This window comes from Zootoca vivipara, chromosome 2 (assembly GCF_963506605.1).
Source record: "Zootoca vivipara chromosome 2, rZooViv1.1, whole genome shotgun sequence".
Classification (NCBI taxonomy): Eukaryota; Metazoa; Chordata; class Lepidosauria; order Squamata; family Lacertidae; genus Zootoca; species Zootoca vivipara.
This window is the reverse complement of record NC_083277.1, coordinates 106,252,672-106,258,392: the sequence shown is the minus strand read 5'-3', so window position 1 is coordinate 106,258,392 and position 5,721 is coordinate 106,252,672. Positions and strand designations below refer to the sequence as shown.

At 42.0% G+C, this 5,721-nt stretch overlaps 1 non-coding gene across 1 annotated transcript; it reads left to right on the top strand.

Annotated features, from left to right (window-relative positions):
• The first annotated feature begins 611 nt into the window (after positions 1-611).
• On the top strand, positions 612-714 carry LOC118081626 (U6 spliceosomal RNA). Its single transcript, XR_004692096.2, has one exon. It is a non-coding gene; the product is annotated as a U6 spliceosomal RNA (small nuclear RNA).
• Positions 715-5,721: the final 5,007 nt, after the last annotated feature.

The window sequence follows — 5,721 nt, the reverse complement described above, 5'->3', positions numbered from 1 at the left end:
AGCGTCTGAGAACACCATGCAAACTGAAACAAAGTCCACCCGTACAAATTTGCACTTCTTTGAATAATCTCAGGGTTGTGGGTTGGGCAAAAGATTCCTGTATTGGAGGGGGTTGGACTAGATGATCCTCGTGGTCCCTTCCAACTGTATGATTCTATGATTCTATGAATTTCGCAAGGCAGTTTTCCAGTCATGTAAAGCATACTAAAAAGGCACATACAAGAGTAACGTGTGCATAACAGATGAATATCCACCCCCATCGTTCTGCCCGGACACTGAGGTCCAGCGCCGAGGGCCTTCTGGCGGTTCCCTGACTGTGAGAAGCCAAGTTACAGGGAACCAGGCAGAGGGCCTTCTCAGTAGTGGCACCCGCCCTGTGGAACACCCTCCCATCAGAGGTCAGAGAGATAAACAAGTACCTGACATTTAGAAAATACCTAAAGGCAGCCCTGTTTAGGGAAGTTTTTAATCTGTGATATTTGGTGTATTTTAATGTTTGTTGGAGGCCACCCAGAGTGGCAGGGGAAGCCCAGCCAGATGGGCGGGGTATGAATAATAAATATATTATTATTATTATTATTATTATTATTATTATTATTATTATTATATCCTTTCTACAAAAGCACATATTGTAAAACTGTAATGATCCAGAGAAGATCCGCATGGCCCCTGCACGAGGACGACACGCAATACCGTGAAGAGTTTCGTATTTTTTCTGCGTATGGGGGTGGGGGGCAGTATTGTTTCTGTTTGTTATTATGTAATGTATTTTTGTGTCTTTATATTGTAAACAACCCTATGATCCTCAGATGAAGGACATTATAGAAATTTTAATTTTAATAATAATAATAATAATAATAATAATAATAATAATAATAATAATAATAATAATGAAAATAGCATACAAAAATGTTCTCCGTGCAGGAATTACTTTGCCAAAAATGTGTATACAGTGGAACCTCGGTTTATGAACACCCCGGTTTACGAATTTTCGGTTTACAAACGCCGCGGACCTGTCTGGAACGGATTAATTCACTTTCCATTACTTTCAATGGGAAAGTTCGCTTCAGTTTATGAATGCTTCAGTTTATGAACAGACTTCCGGAACCAATTACACCCATGCTTCAGGGTAAGTACGCTTCAGGTTGAGTACTCCGAGGACCCGTCTGGAACGGATTAATCCACTTTCCATTAATTTCAATGGGAAAGTTCGCTTCAGTTTATGAACGCTTCAGTTTATGAACAGACTTCCGGAACCAATTGTGTTCATAAACCGAGGTACCACTGTATTAGACAAAATTGCATACAAGCATGTGTCTATTTGGAGAAATGTTTGCTAAAATGCTGATGAATTTTCATGGGGACTTTTTGTTTAAAATTTCACAAACACAAATGAAGGGGACTGAAAAGTTACAGATTTGCTCATCTCTACCTGGGAGGTATCTTGGTCTTTTGTGGGCCTATCCTTTCCTGGACAGAATTAGTGTTGGGATATTTCCTGGGCCATTTCCAAGCAACCTTTTTGCCTCATGTTCAGATCATTCCACTACTACACAATGGTCATCGCTTGGGCTAAAGAAGACTCTTCGCCATCTCAGAACAGTTGAGTTTCAATTTCCTGGGTGAACTTTTAAACCTCCTAGCGGGAGCCACCTCTAAACAGTAAGCAATCACTTCACAGTGAGGGATGAAGAACAAAATGGCCGAACGGTTTCATTCCTTCAGTGAGCCTGGGTAAACACGCAGAGGATAGGCTGCAAACGTAAAGAAAAGCTGGACCCAATCTTATTTCGATACAAGAAAGAAACTACAGGTTCAATATGGATTGCGGCCAACGCCATGAGAATGTGGCTTCAAATATTAGCAGTGAGAAGCTCAATGGATGCAGAGTAAGCCGTAATGTGAATACTTGAAGGGGTTGGGTTCCCCCAAAGTTGATGGGCATTGCCATTCAAATGGGGTGTGTGTACCATGTAATGTAATTACGCGGGGTGGGACATATTTTATGCAAGCTGGCATCCCTGCACACCACAATGCTTGATCTTGAGCGTAAATCTCAACACAATTCAGAAGGAAACAGGCAAAGTTGTCTGCTCTTTCTTTCCAAACGTACAGTGGTACCTCTACTTATGAATTAATCTACTTACGAATGTTTCTACTTACGAATGTAGCTCCGTCCGCCATCTTGGATGCGGTTTAGATAGGATTTTTTCTACTTACAAATTTTTAGATAGGGTTGCTTTGACTTACGAATTTTTTTCTCCCAATGCATTCCTATGGGATTCGACTTACAATTTTTTTCAACTTACAAATGTGCGTTCGGAACGCATTAAATTCGTAATTAGAGGTACCACTGTATTGTTTTCCATTGCATACAGGTCAGCATGGAAAGTTACCACTGTAAAATGGACCCAATGTACTCTTTAAAACCCAACATTTGGAGGATTATTTATTAAGTATCCAGGCTGTACTAGACTCCTTGCATGGTGTCAAGCTTTTTCTACTGATACATACTTGCCTTAAAGCCTCTCTTGCTGATTTCTTAAAGGCCTTACCATTATATACTGTATAATAATTCAGAAGGTTCCTATTTAAGGACAGGAAATCTGAAGCCTTTCATTTATGCTCCCTGTCACCTTCCAAAATTCAACTTTTTAAGAGACCAAATTTTCTCTGCTTTCAGGATTTACAGAGAACAGGTGGGCTATGAGGAAGCAATTTGTTATGAACATGAACTCTGACCATATTCATAACGGTAGACCCATAATCCTCCAGGCAGTTTTAGTAGCCAACATGTGAGAGCTGAGGGAGGCGAATAATGTTTGGAACTTGGTTTGTTTATTTATTTATTTTAAAAGTTCCCCTCTCCCAATATGAGTAATATGCTATAAGGATCTGACAGCTCTGATTATATCTTAGCTCCCTTCTGCAGTCTGGAGAAAATTTTTCGAGCCAGTCATATCCTATGGCATTTAGCAACCTAATTTCCAGTTGGGGGCTGAAGCAGGCTCCCTGGAGCCTTCTTAGCTTTTCATCCTTTCCAGGCACGGGAGGAAGATGGGGTTTCAGCAGATGAAAGATGCTTGTGGATGCTAACAGAACACATTCCATATTGGAAAGGATGCTGAAATGCAAGTTCCGCTCTTAGGATATTAGAGGCTACTGAGTTCCAGCTGGCACTTATGCTCTGCGTTCCACTTCTGCCCATTGGCAATCGGACAGAGGTGGCTCACATGATACGGGTACCTTGTGGAAGCTATACAGGTCTGGATGGGAGCCCTGCGGATGCAGCCTTGAACTTCATGGAAGAAAGGTGACCTATGGGACATATATTGCCCTAGGACAGCAGGATCCAAAGGAGAAACACATTCTGGCCTCTGCTGCCACCAGTAGGGGAAAGGGGAATATGTCAAGTTAAGTTTCTTCTCTTTCCATACTTAAGTTCAGTTGTCTATATTTCCAAATAAGTTTTCCATATATACGCAGTATAGATAGCAGATAGCTGACAGCTGATAGTTGATGATGATGATGATGATGATGATTTATTTATATCCCGCCCATCTGGCTGGCCTTCCCCAGCCACTCTGGGTGGCTTCCAACAAAATATTAAAATACAGTAGTCCATCAAACATTAAAAGCTTCCCTAAACAGGGCTGCCTTCAGACAGATAGATAGATAAATAGATAGATGAAAGATAGATAGATAGATAGATGGTCCTAATGAAGATTCATCAGCATTTTTGTGTGAATTTCTTTGATATAAACAATACATTTTACACAGGGTTTTGCCTAATACACATACTTTTGTTTGCACAGCCATTTCCACTCATATAATGCATTTATAACACTCCCAATCGAGTGTTAAAAACAATACAGCATTGAATATTAAAAACTTCCCTAAACAGGGCTGCCTTCAGGTGTCTTTTAAATATAGGATAGTTGTTTTTCTCTTTGACATCTGGTGGGAGGGCGTTCCACAGGGCGGGTGCCACTACCAAGAAGGCCCTCTTCCTGGTTCCCTGCAACCTCACTTCTCACAGTGAGGGAACCGCCAGAAGGCCCTGGGAGCTGGACCTCAGTGTCCAGGCTGAACAATGGGGGTGGAGACGCTCCTTCAGGTATACAGGACCGAGGCTGTTTAGGGCTTTAAAGGTCAGCACCAACATTTTGAATTTATGTTATTGTCACTAATATATGAATATCCCTGCACATTTTAACACAGTACATGCATTTTTGTAAACATTAATTGGCTGGAGAACTGTGTCGTAAAATTCAGAGAAGTACCAATTTCAAAGGATGTGTCTCATTTTGCATACTGTTTTGGAAGGTGCAAATTAGGTTCACTGCCTTTAAAAACAAACTGAACCAAATTTCTCCTCATCCCTAGCCATTAGCCTAGGGGAGGCTGCATAATTCATGCAATTTTGTTGGGTCAGCAACCATGGCGCATCTCCATTCAGACCATAAGTGCCAATTCCCAGATTGAAAAATCCGGGATCGGCAGCGGCGCGGCACCAGAAGTCACGCTGCAGCCATTTTGGAACTGGGCAGAGCAGCACCAGAAGTCGCTTCTACGCATGCTCTGCCCATTTCCAAAATGGCTGCAGCACCAGAAATCGCTTCTGCACATGTCCAGAGACTCCAGACATGTGCAGAAGGAGCCTCCCCGGGCCGGTAAGAATCCGGGTTTTTTTAATCCGGGCTGCCAGCGGGAAACAGCTGGAAAAACGGGGGTTTCCCGGGGAATACGGGAGACTTGGCAGCTATGATTCGGACCCCAGAGAAGCAATATTGACATTAAATTCCAGAATAATGCAATTAGTCATGCCTTAGATCCCGAACACCTTGGACGTTTTGGCTCTTGAACACCGCAAACCCAGAAGTGACTGTTGCGGTTTGCGAACTATTTTTGGAAGCCGAACGTCTGATGGGGCTTCTGCGGCTTCCGACTGGCTTCCTGCAGCCAACCAGAAGCCGCACTTTGGATTCTGAACATTTTGGAAGTCAAACGGACTTCCGGAACAGATTCCGTTCAACTTCCAAGGTACGGCTGTACTCCTACCAAAGTAGGGATGCACAGGGTAACCTGCAAATAAAGGCAGAATAGCAATTTCACAATAAATGCCCTAATGTGTGTTTTCAAACTAGAGGATTTTGAAATGTTTTTGATTTGGTGTTGTAAAACATAAACGCAGAATGATCTGGGAAACAAGGATAAGAAGTTATCTTTAGTTTACACTGACCATATTTAAAGAATGCAGAAGGAAGCAGTGTATGGAGTAGTTACCACATGTAAATGGATAAATATAGCAATAGCTGGCATGCAGATTTACCAGGGGTGGGGAGCTAAAAACCCTCAGATGTATTCCAAGCTTGCCACCAATGAAGGATAATGCTATGTATGCAAAACAGTTTGCTTTTTAAAGCAGCCCTATATATTTACAAGCATCTGTATCCATAGTGAACATATGGGATGGCGATCAACCCGGCCCTGTGAAGATAGCACTATACAAGGGCATTTTAAAAGTAAAATCTACAAGTGATGTTGCATCTAAGTGAACGAGAAAGATATTGCACTCAGAGCCACAGCGGCAAATCACAAGGTAATTGTTTCCTTCTGCAGAAGTTATCGTAATACGGACCCAAATTAGTTATCATATTCAATGAAGTTTATTCGATAGCGCTTTTACTGCTCTGCTAATGATCCGGTTAAGGCAAGTTG